This window comes from Equus asinus, chromosome 7, assembly GCF_041296235.1.
Source record: "Equus asinus isolate D_3611 breed Donkey chromosome 7, EquAss-T2T_v2, whole genome shotgun sequence".
Classification (NCBI taxonomy): domain Eukaryota; kingdom Metazoa; phylum Chordata; class Mammalia; order Perissodactyla; family Equidae; genus Equus; species Equus asinus.
Genome location: NC_091796.1, coordinates 87010212 through 87023077, shown reverse-complemented (window position 1 = coordinate 87023077; position 12866 = coordinate 87010212). Strand labels below are relative to the sequence as shown.

The following is a 12866-nucleotide window of genomic DNA, read 5'->3' as shown; positions in this document are numbered from 1 at the left end:
TGATGAGGTATATATAGAAGATTTGGGTGTGGTCTGCCAAATCAATTTTATTAAATACCTAAATTTTAATGGACCTTAGGAAGCTAGCAGAAGACAGTTTCTTGGAATGTGTGATGTATGTGTGTATATTATATCTGTGTGTATACATATCTATATATGTATAGATATTTATGTGTGTGTTTTATATGCATATATGGATATTTTTATGCATGTATGTATATTTTTTGTGCATTTGTGTATATGTGTATGTATAAATATGTGCGAATACAAGGATATTATTTACATTTTATCTTTTGAGTATTAAATTCAAATCCAAGGAATTATTTCAATCCATCAGTAGAGGTGGGAGACAATTTTGCCCTCATGTCTTTTCAAACTATTTTTCCTATCTATGTAGCATCCAGGTCAACAACCCATGGGGACAAACTATGGTGCCTGACAGTAACCATTGAAAAGCCTGCTTTTATGATAACCCAGACTATTTTAAGACACCCTCGGTTTGCAATGAGGGAAATCCATGTCTTCTTCCTTATTTTTTCTGCCACAGAATGTTGCCATACCTCTGTAAAAGCACTTTTGTACCATGTAGTAATTTATGTTTTACACATCTATCTCCTTCATTAGGTGGAGAGCTTGGACAGATTATATCTTACATTTCTCTGTTTCTATTAACTACCATAGAGCCTGGAACAGAATAGGGAAGTATTCTAAACTTAACCATTTGGGATCACAAGTCAGCAGATTTGGTCTGAATACATGCACTTACACTTACTAATTGTAGGACCTGTAAGCCTCAGTTTTACCGTCTAAAAAATGGGAGTGATGATGGAACCAACTTCACGGATTGCTCTGAAGAATTAATGAGATAATGGATGCAAAGTACTTGTCACAGTACTAGGCTTGTACTCATGAAAAGCTAAAAGAATCATTGACTTATCTCTACCTTAGGAGATGGAGAAGGGAAGTGGAGATTTAAAAAATAAACAAATAAAAACAAAATAAAACAAAAGCTGGTGGGAAAGGAATAGAAGATAAACCCAGATTACAGGATGAGTATTTCCTTTTGGCCAAAACACAATTAATTGTGTTTGGGTCACTGGATCTTAACTAATCAGACAGTCTCAACTGTAGTTGGGGGAATTACTGGAGGAGAGGTAAGACAAAGACCGCGGCAAGAACATAGAGGATGAGCAGGACAGGTGTTTGGCAAGGTGCTGTTTTGGGAGTCTGAAATCCAAAACTTGTCATAGGCTTTCTCCTCTTCATTTATAAAGCTTTTGTTGGATATGGGACTTAAGAAAATCACCACCATGATATGATGAAAAAAAGCAGAGGAAGCTGGTAATGTATCTGAAAGGGAAGAAGACAAAGGAAAAAATATCCATATGAAATATCTGGGGGGTCTTGAAAGAAGAGGACCTGGGAAAAGAGATGAGAAGTGGGTGTACACCTCCCCATGTATGCTCTGGGGAAAAACTGTGGTGTGGGAATCACAAACTGCTAGAATGTGGATATCAACAGATTCCTTTTAGCCATTGATCCTAACTGATTAGACTTCAGCCTCACTGTGCAAAGTGCTGTTATTAAGGGATCTCTCCCAAATTAAAACTCCTCAGAGAGGCTCAGTGTATCTTTTTTTGTTGCTGTTTTTTGACATACAAAAGGCTGCACATAATTAATGTATACAATTTGACGAGTTTGAAGATAAGTATACACCTGTGAAACCACCTATCTTAGACAATGTATTCCACTTGACAACTGTAGTTTCAACAAAAGGGTTTATCTATATCTCTTGCGTTTCTGAAAGACACCTTGAAAATCCTTTATACACCTGCTTCTTCCTCATGTTCATCTTTGGGTAAAAGAGCACAACTGACTTTGCTTCTAAGAGGAGTGAGTCAAGGACATTTAGAGGTTTGTTTAATCAGCCTCAGTAGAACCCGGGGGGTTAAAGTGTCCAATTTCAGATTTCCTTACAAATCAAAGCACAATCCCCCATTTCCTTGGGATTCCCTCAGCTATTGATCCCGGGAAGTCTCTTGTGGGCCTGATTAGGAAGAAGTTCCACCTTTCCTTCACGTGGTTTCATCAGAAGGAATGGCATAGTGATCTTAATATATTGACAACTCCAAGTTAGTGAGTGAATGATGATCCAGTCTGATTTTCTCTTTCCCTATTATACATACCTTTTGATTTCTTCACCTGCCTATTGGCACTTCTTCCAAAGAATAAGAGAGGCAGCAACATTTATATCCACCTATTATTCTTTTTAGAATATCTCTGGGCAAAATTTTAGAGTGGAGGATATTAGAACAAACAGCTACAATGAAGCTTAAAAAGATATATTTGAAAGTTTAAATTATCCATACTACCCTTTATCTCCTTACAAGATTGAATCAAGTTTTAGCTTTACTCTAAATATCCTTCTCTTCACAGAGGAACCATTATTTCAGTAACATATTTATATTATCTTTCCAGTTGTTATTTCACAATGGAGAAAAAAATAGTTTTAAAGGTAGATGTTTTACCATGAAACAGGGTTCTAACCAGTCTGCGGTTTCAAAAATAAATTGATTTGTTTCCCAGATCCCAAGATTCTATTATACCTCCTATCAGTTAGCTTTGCATTGGTAACATTTACCTGGTAATTCCGCTAATGGGTCTTTGTATAGCTGAAGACGTCTTCCACAAGAAAGAGACCATGGAACTGATACAGGTACCAGGAGTCAGAGGAGTACTGGAAAGGGAATTCATCTTCAGTAGCACAGTTGCCTCCATAAGAAGCAGAGGAATACAGGCTTGCTTTTGTCATTAAAAGAAGCAGTGTTGACTGAAGGACAAATACATAATACCATGAGTCCCAAAGATTGGTGACAGAAAATAAGTTAGGTTCTCTCCTTCATCAGCTCTCAGTAACCCTACACAAAAATCATGGACTTAATAAGATGTGAGAGCTAGAAAGGGTCTCATGGATCATCCATTGTGACCTCCTGTCTTTATAGGTACTGGGAGTGAGGCCCGAAGAGAGAAAGCCATTTGCTTAACTTGTAGTTGTTCAGCGAAAACAACTCAGATTCTTTACTTGTAAGTATTCCCAGAAATGGTCGTTCATCTCTTAGAAATGTATGTGTAGGCGTAAATAAAATTATATCCATGGGGGTTTTTAATCTGACAAAACTATACATTACATAGCAGGGACAAACATTAACAATCAGAGCCAAGTTGTTAATACATTCAATGAATTGAATAATACCTTATTTTACCACCTCTTGCTCTCCTACTTGTTTAGAAAATGTATACATTGAAACAAGTTTCATCTTATTTAATCTCCTCATGCATGGACCAGTTAAAATAAAATGTTTTAGGCACATTTTGCATTCGGGTTTGGGAACGTACGCAGAGAAAGCTTGGGTGAATTTCTATAATATAATATCTCTGGGAAGTATTTAGAGTGGAAATGGGCCTCTGCTACTTATTTCCAATGAAGCAGTGAAAAACAGGGTATCTGCTCCCATGGATCACCTGCCAAAAGTTTAGCCTCCCATTGGTTAGCACCCTTGACCTTGATTCCCCCTTGGAAGCTACTTTGACCACTAAAGTGTCTTGTGTGGTCATAGTTTAACAAAAAGCCCTTACGGCTGATTGAACTCAATGACCTCTAAAGTTTGATTCAACCCTGAGATCCTCTGATTCTAGTAGCAGCAACAGACAGCCTGGGCATCTTTCAAGTGTCATTCTGAACAAAGCATATCAGAAGGGAAAAATCTTTTAGACCCATTATTCTGTCATTACAACGAATACAAAACTAGGTTTATTATCTAAAAGCTTTATTGGAATATCTGCATAAGTCTATGTACATTTCTAAATATCCCCATCAAATTAGCATCCTTGTCTATAAAATGACTGAAATAAATGCTATCTAGATATCCCTGATCAATAGGCTACAAGCCCCCTGATAGATGTTTTCATCCCGTTGTCTGAATATAATGTAAATGGAGCAAAACCCTATCATCAGATATAGCATTATATCATAGATTGGACCATGTGATTATCATATTTTATGTCCTGTCCATGTAGTAGTTATATGTAATTTGTCTCACACCATATCATCAATTATAATGGGCTAATCTAAATTACAATGGATAGGTCTAGTTCTAAAGGGCATTTCATTTCTTTTATAGTTTAATTTTCAGTTTTCCACCTGGGTCATTGTTATCTCTCCTTATAATCACCCAAAAAGTCAGGCACCATGTAAAATGTGAATTGTTTTTTGTACATACCCATGTGGAAGTAGAAACCTAATATCTTTGACCATAGAATTGATGAGAATGATAATTTCTCATCTTCTGTAAGGGAGATCAAGGATTTAGCTACAGAAGAACTCAGAAGGAATAGTCAAAAAACATTTTTGTCCAGGTTCACAAAGGGTGGTTATCTATAGAATGCCTCAGGCTATGTGATTAAGATTTCCTATACTCTGTGCTTAGCATTCTATTTATTGACCTTCCAGGTGAGATCAGATTAGCAGAGAGAATGTTTTCTAGCTCATGAGAGAATTTAAATTTAATTCTTATCATCTGCTGTGAAAGATTGGCAACAGCATCCCTGACCTAAAGAAGAAACTCCTAATTATGGTTAAAATGGTAATTCAAGGGGCCGGCCCAGTGGTGTAGTGGTTAAGTTTGTGCACTCTGCTTCAGTGGTCCAGGCTTCTCAGGTTCAGATCCCACGTGCTGACCTACACACCACTCATCAAGCCATGCTGGGGTGGCATCCCACAAACAAAACAGAGTGAGGTTTGGCACAAATGTTAGCTCAGTGACAATCTTTCTTAAGCAAAAAGAGGAAGATTGGCAACAGATGTTAGCTCGGGGCGAATCTTCCTCAGCAAAAAAAAAAAAAAAAAAGAAATTCAAGCAAGATTACTCTAGACTGGCCTCAATTATTGCTTATTTTTGAATGATAATTTCAGATTTAAATCCATTCCCTTAATGGTAACTGAAGAAGTGAAACACAGGAATGAAACTCTCCAGAAAGGATAACATCAAACATTAACCTCTTTGTAACAAGAAGACTCTCATCATTTTAATAAAATAGACAGGATTTCAGAGGCATGTAGGTACTTAAGTGCCCACTATGCATCAGCTGATGTGCTGAGGGCAATGGGAAATAGCACATAATGCTCATCTACCCTGTGGCTGGCACTGCGATAGTACTTCATATACGCCACCTCAGTAACCCCTGCAATATAGGCATTCTAATGCCTATTTCATGCTATTTACACCTGTGAAGGGCCATCTGTAAGATGGCTTCCAACGATCTCGCCCTTATTATCATCCTCTCCCCTTAAATGTGCACTGGACTTATGAACTCACTTCTAAGGGATGGACAGAATACAGCAGTTGTGATGAAATGTCAATTTCCAGATCAGATTGAAAAGGAAATAGCTTCTACAACGAAATAGCTTCTACCTTGGGTACATTCTCTTTCTCTCATTTATTTTGAGCGAAGACAGCTACCATGCTGTAAGCTGTCCTATAGAGCCACCCATGCAGCAAGGAACTGATGCCTCTGGCCAGCAGTCTGCAGGAACCTAGGCCTGCCAACAGGCATAGGAATGGAGCTTGGAAGGAAGATCCCTCCTAAAGTGAGCCTTGAGATCACTGAAGCCCTGGCTGTCACCTTACTTGCAGCCTTGTGAGGGACCCTGAGCCACAGGCACTCAGTTATGCCACACCTGGATTCCTGACACACAGAAAGTGTGAGATAATGCATTCTTATTGTTTGAAACTGCTGAGTTTTAGAGTAAATGCAGCAATAGATAACTAACACAACCCATTTCCTCCTCCACAGTCACGATGATCTAAGAAGCAACCCCATGAAGATGGAGGAATCAAGAGTGGTAGATTAGGTAATTGTATGACCGATTGCCAGAACTTCTCTCCTCCAGAGTCTGCCCTTCTTCCCATAAGACAAAACTCTAACTCATGAGGGTGGCTCTCACCACAAAGCTTCAGGAGGTGCTTAGCTAATGCAGAAGTATAGGTAAGAGGGCCCTGCAGACCAAATCTTACACATTGATCATGTCTCAGCTAACACTACTACAGCTCAATCTGGCAAAGGCCCAGTGGCATCTGATCTGCTGTTTTCCATTTCCATCATAAATTAGTTAATGCCTGGAAAGAACGTCTACCTCATTTTCATCTCCTGCCTCCCCTTCTGCCATACACATGAGGGCCAAGAATGGCTCTTTGTAAAACTACCTGAAATGTACTTGATCTTAGCCAAAAGGTTGAATATCAATAAAAAACTACCTGAAATAAATGCTACTGCTTTAGTCCTCTTTGCAAGCAAATCTGGATGGAATGTAATCAAACGGCATGCATTTGGCATCAACTTATGTTTGAGCATTGCAAAAAGAAAAATGAAAAAGATGTTTTGGCAGAGAGTTAGACAGAAAGGAGGACTTAATTAAAGATCTGAAATGTACACCATTGGAACCAATTAATAATCATCAAGGAATCAGAAAAGGGATGACAGTACTTCAAATAGTCCACAAAGTCAAAATTTTAGGTGAGAGAGAAGGAATCCCATCCAAATTCTGCTGAACCAGTAGATTGGTAAGAAGCATTTCTTTTGAATCCAGCTAATATTTACTCATTATCAATGGCCTACTTAATCAATGACCCTCAAGAAGTTTAAGGGCTCATTGAGAAATCATGACATCTAAACCATGATTATAAATATACAAAAAATGAAATAATAATGTGTACATCAAAACACAAGCTCTAGCCAGGGTCTGATTGCTTTGGAGCTTCTCAAGCCCCACCTACCTGTCTGTGTGCACACTTACAGAGTCTCTGCTCAATAGGAAAATGATTTTATCCTGTAAAAATCTGGTGGTTAACTGAAATGGACACACTTTATAGGTGAGGAACCTAAGTCAAATGGTAAAAAATAAAATGCATAAAGATCACACAGCAAATTAAGTAAGAGATTTTAAGCTCTGACACTGTTTGATTTTCAATTTTCTCTATCGCAAAATCCATCACAAAATAGTGGCAGCAGCTTATGAAATAAAAGTAGATTTGTTGAGGCAGGAAGAAACCTGCCCTTCCCGTCAATGGATTTGCAAACTTGAGTCAAATGATCAAATGCCAAAGGCTGGAGTGTGCCCAAGGAGGACCCGATCTTATCCTGGCTGTTTCAGCCCAAGTAGAAATCAATGCAGGGTTTTCTGCCACCTGCTTATTTTGTTTCCACTCAAGCAAAACAAGGGGCTTATCTTCCTCAAAGATCAGCATATGAGATATGCCTCGGATATGTTTGCCTGTCAGACTCATAAACACAACAAGATATGCCAGCAGCGATGGAAGTGAAGCCCTGCTCCGGTTCATGGATTACAGACTTCAACATCCATCAGCATAAAAACAAACAGCTCCAACCCACTGTCCTTGGAATCTGGCCTAACAGTGTGGAAGGATGTGATAAAGGAAGATTAAAACTCCCAAGGTTTGCTCAGGTTCCCTTTCATAACAAGGAGTAGCCAGATACAGCTGAGTGGGCCTGGTAGGCAAATGAGATGCCTTTTCCTTGACTGAGATGGGGGACCTTGAAACACTTTTTCTTTAGTCCCAAGAATTGATACAGACTGTCAGTTTCTAGGTCTTGGTGTCTTGGTGACTGCCAATCTCTGGACCAGGTGTATCTGTCAAACTTTATTTAACTCAGCATATTGCCCCCTGGAATCAATTTAGTAATTTGAAAAATATAAACATTATAACACCTCACATGTATATATTAAACTTATTGAAAGTACAATATTACTTGAATAATTATGATTACTCTTTGAAATATGTTTGATAAATATTATTTCTATATTACAGGTGAAAAGACAGCTCCAAAGAAGTCTAAACTGTGTGTGCAAGATCACACAGCTATTTAGTAGAAAATTGGGATGCATGTGTCCTCTGTCCCACACCAACTTATTGATTTATTTAGTCACTATGTATTTATTGCCCACCTATTGTGTGGAAGGTAATGTGCTAGATAGATATTCAAGCGTGGAATAATAGCAGGGAAAAGGCAAATTTTTAAATTCCAATTATCTTGATTACACGTAAATGTGTCTAAAAGGAATCACAATAAAGAAACATGCAAGGGAGGGAAATGTGGAAATACCTTTTGGAAGCACTGTCTGTGGCTGGAGTATTTCCCCAAGTTTTCCAAAAGGTATTGAAGGATCTTTAATTACTCAAGGCTATCTAACATCCTTGAGCCACGATTTGTTTCTTTTCACACATGCAGCTGACAAAGAGGGGATGCAGTCAGGAGTGGCGATTTGATGACATTGTTGAAAGTAACTGCTAAATTTTCCATTTCCTTTTCACTCTCCCTTTGTTGAGGAGAGTGAAGAGAAACCCTACGCCTTCCCTTCCCATACAATCTGAAGATCATTGTTTCAGAATAGAATCACATGGAGTTGTGTTTGTTTTACTGTCAAGGGCATTATGGAAATTGACAGTCAAATTACCAATTTATGGGACGCCTGGTGTTACCCAGGACAAACACAGGAGGTTTGTGTACAAAGCAATGCCCAATTAGAGGGTCATCACGTTCTCCCTAATTTGTTGTGACAGTAGTTTGCCAAACGAATGAAATCCAAAACATATGAAACATTAAGTCTAGAGCGAAGTAAAAAAGGTGGAGATGAAAGGAAACATACAGAAGAAAGAAATTGACTGTCATACCCCACTTGTCCTGAACAGGTCTCTTACAAATTACCATACTGCTTTTCTCTTATCATGTCACTTTCATCTATGATAATTCCAAACAGAGGTCTAGAAGACGTCCTGAGGATACATGTCCTGGGATCACTGTCTTAAATGATAAGACTGTTATAAATCCATCACATTTTCTAGGTTGAAAGTAAAATGGCCTCCTAGTTGCACATTATGATAAATTTTTTTAAACGATCATAATGTGTCACAATTTAATCACTAGGGCCAGATATTGAGACCCAAATGTCACTTTCAGGGAAAGTTCCTGGAAGCTTTAATGGCCACAGAATAAATATTTAAAAAGTAACAAGGTTGCAACTTTATATTCATCAGAAAAGCAGTATCTTCTCTGATCATCCCTTACAAAATTTCAAATTTTATAAAATTCCAAATCCCTGTCCCTTTTCCCCACTTTATTTTTCTTTGTAGAACTTAGGACCACCTAATAAGTTATACAATTTACATATTTATTTTGTTAACCACTCCAGAATTTCCCTCCAGAAAGAAAATCCAACAAAGATACAGAACTTTGCCCATTTTATTCAGCTAAGCAAATAGTTATTGAGTTAATCATTGTCTTCACCACACAACTGGATGTGGGCTTAGTTTTGAAATCACAGTGCTAAACTAATTTGGGCGAAGAGAGAGGGACAGAGAAGAGAGAGGAAGAAGAGACAAGTAAGTGTGTGAGAGAAAAGAGTTGGTTAGGGCTACAAACTGCTCCTGGATTTCTGATCCTGGCCCTATATTTTCCTCTGCTGTTTTCTTGATGCCATTTCTTCTCACAGCCTTAACACTTTCATTTTTAGCCAACAGTCCCAGCAAAAGGAGCTCTGTGCCCTGAAGAGAAATTCAGTGTATGCTTCTATTTATCCTCCCCTTATCAGTGGGAACCACATCACACAAAATTATGCCATGTTAGAGTCTCTAGAATACAACAAAGTAACTCTCCTGCTAGTATTAACATGCTAATCAATCAATTTAAAGATATTAAGAAACTACACTGCATAAGGCTGTTCCTCCTTTGTCTTCTCCTTGAAACCTCCCACCGACTCGAATACTATAACTGAAAATCCAGATGAAAACAGGCAATGTCTAATAATTCTTCATTGGAGCATGTTTATTTGGACTTATATTCATTGTGCATATGTATTCATTGAATATTATTAAACTATATATTTATTGGGTTGTGCCATTCTTTCCTCTTTTTTGAGTTTCATTTTAAACGACCCAACAACTAGAACACAAATAAAACACATGCACAAAATATAACATGTAGTACTCCCAGGATATTAAATGCTAAAATACTATGTTAATTCAACCAACAAGTGGAGACTTTAAACGTGGAGAAGTCAAGAAAAATCAAATTTATGCTTCCCACTGTCCCCATAACAGCTAGGCTGCATATGTACATGTTATTAAGACATAAATATAAGGCAGCAGGCATGGTCTAGAGAATTAAGTAAGCAACTTGGAAATCAGTGCTGTCTTTGACTCATTGTGTGACCACAATCAAAAGTTATCAATATAGAGGGTCTCAGTCCTTCCCTCTCCTCCAACTTTTTTTCCAGAAAGACATTTACCTAAATAATTGTGGAAGGTATAAACCCTTTTGTCCAACAGGTTTACAATTAAAGTAATTTTTATCTTATGATAAAATCATTTCCTATGTGATTAAATGAAACTTACATTCTAAAATAAGGGTATCTTACACAATGAAAAACTTGCCTCTGAAAGTAAAACAAAAGAACAGATGACAGATAACCTCCCACACCTTACTTCCAGGAATCCATAGATATTTTTCCAAGTCTTGGTTCTCCTTTGGGTTCTTTAAGGGAAAGTAAGATGTCTACAGAGGGTAAAGGTTTCCAGAGGCTTTGGACCACATTTGAGTGGCTTCCAATCCTTCAATATGTTCAGAGTCTCATGCCTGTTCTCCCATCATCATTTCTCTATACTTCGCTCTACCCTGAACAAGAGATAGAATTATCATCTGCAAGAAATATTTTTTTATCACTTCATGTTATGGGTTGAATTGTGCCGCACCCACTCCACCCCCAAATTCATATGTTGAAGTCTAAGCCCCAGCATCTCAGAATGTGACCTTATTTGAAGTTAGAGTCTTTAAGAATTAATCAAGTTAAAATGAGGTCATTAGGTGGGGCCCTAAATCAATATGACTGGTGTCCTTATAAGAAGGGGAAATTGGGACTCAGCATGCACACAGGGAGAATCACGTGAGTATTAAGGCAGAGGTCAGGATGATGTGTCTACAAGCCAAAGAATGCCAAGGATTATCAGCAAACTGCTAGAAAGGAGAGAGAATGGACCAGATTCTTCTTCACGGTCCTCAGAAGGAACAAAGTCTGCTACCTTGATCTCTGACTCCTACCCTCCAGGACAATAAATTCCTGCTCTTTAAGATGTCCGCTTTGTGCTACTTAGTCACAGCAGCCCTCACAAACTAATAAACTTCATCTTACTTATAACATCTCTTGGCTCTTAGTAAAAATTCAAACTCTCTGGCCTAAGCTGCATGATCTCCGTACCTGGACTTACTTAATCTTCTGTAGGAGACAATTCTCACCAATTCCCCACTACATTCCAGCAACCTCAACTTTCCACAACCTATCCCATGCCCTTATGAAACTCAGGGCCAATACATAAACTATTGCTCTGCCTGTCCCTTTCCTTTCTTGACCTGGCACAGTCTTGCCCATCTTTCAGAATCCAAATCAAATGCCACCCCTCTGAAGAATATCCAGTCTACCAGGGAGTTAGACATCAGAAACATAATGTTGAAAGAAAGAGGCAAGATGTGGAACAGTGCAAACAGCATTGTGCTATGTAAGTAAATTGAATAAAGTATATAAATAGCATAGGCTGAGTTTTCTCTAGATACATACATATGCATGTACATACATATTTTAAAAATTACAAGTATCCACACCGTGATAGTTAATTTTCTGTGTCAACTTGATTGGGTTAGAGGTGCCCAGATATTTGGTTAAACGTTATTCTCACTAAACTGAGACTTAACTTAATTACGGTTTCAGCTCTCCCAGAAATGGAATCTTAAACCAGTCAATCAGGAATTGCCTGATCAGCACTAGTTGGGTAATCTGCCTGATAGACCCCTCCCATTTTCTAAAGGAAGGCAACTTTGCAGTAACCACTCTGCTTTTTGCCTAGTATAACCTCCTTGTCCCTGTTCCCTTTTGCCCATAGAAGTCTTTCATTTTGTACAGCTCCTCGAAGTGCCTTTCTTTCTGCTGGATTAGATCTTGCCCGATTCCAATCGATTCTTGCTCAAATAAACTCTTAAAATTTTAATACGCCTCAGTTTATCTTTCAACAGTAGGAAGCCAGCTGGAAACCAAGAAACAACTTTACAAATCTGATCAGTTGAAGACCCCATTTTCCCTGCATCCACTCTGTTCTCTCTGGTGAGCATTTCTTTGAGACTCTTCTTGGAAGGATAAATAAGACCTATTTCATCCCTAGGAATACTGTGGCTACTCCTTGAATTCCTATATCTCTCACAGTTCATTAACAACATTGAAAAGAAGCTCCGTGCCCCCTTAACCCTGGTTTTTATTGATACTTTACTTTTCCTTCCCTACTGGCATTGTGGTGCTGCTACGGAAGAAGCTGTCAACTGGAGAAGAGGAGGCCTGGATTTTCCTCATGGCTGTGTGTCTATCTCCATGTTCAACCCTGTAATTCTCTCCCAGATGAAAACCACCAATGATCACGAGAAACTGATTAAGTAGCTTAACGTATCTCATAAGCTTAAAGAAACACAAGCAATTTACCTTTTAATACATTAGGAAGTCATCTGCTTTTGCTTTAGTTTTACATCAATGATCAGAATGCTTACAGAGTAATGTAGACTTCTTCACATCCATAGGCTTTTATGAATATGTGAATACTCAGAAATAAGGAAATACGTATGTGGGCCAAGATAAATAATAGGAGTGTATACACTGAAGAATGGGTTTAAGTGAAAAAACTTTTAGCAATATTATTCCTGTACCCATATCCTCATTTTTTTAAAAGTCAATACACTAAAAAGACCTACTATTC

At 38.2% G+C, this 12866-nt stretch overlaps 1 protein-coding gene across 21 annotated transcripts in view; it reads right to left on the bottom strand.

Annotated features, from left to right (window-relative positions):
- The window catches only part of NRXN3 (neurexin 3), a 1439541-nt gene that overhangs the window by 682482 nt on the left and 744193 nt on the right, over positions 1–12866 (bottom strand). The gene's annotated exons all lie outside the window — the stretch shown is intronic.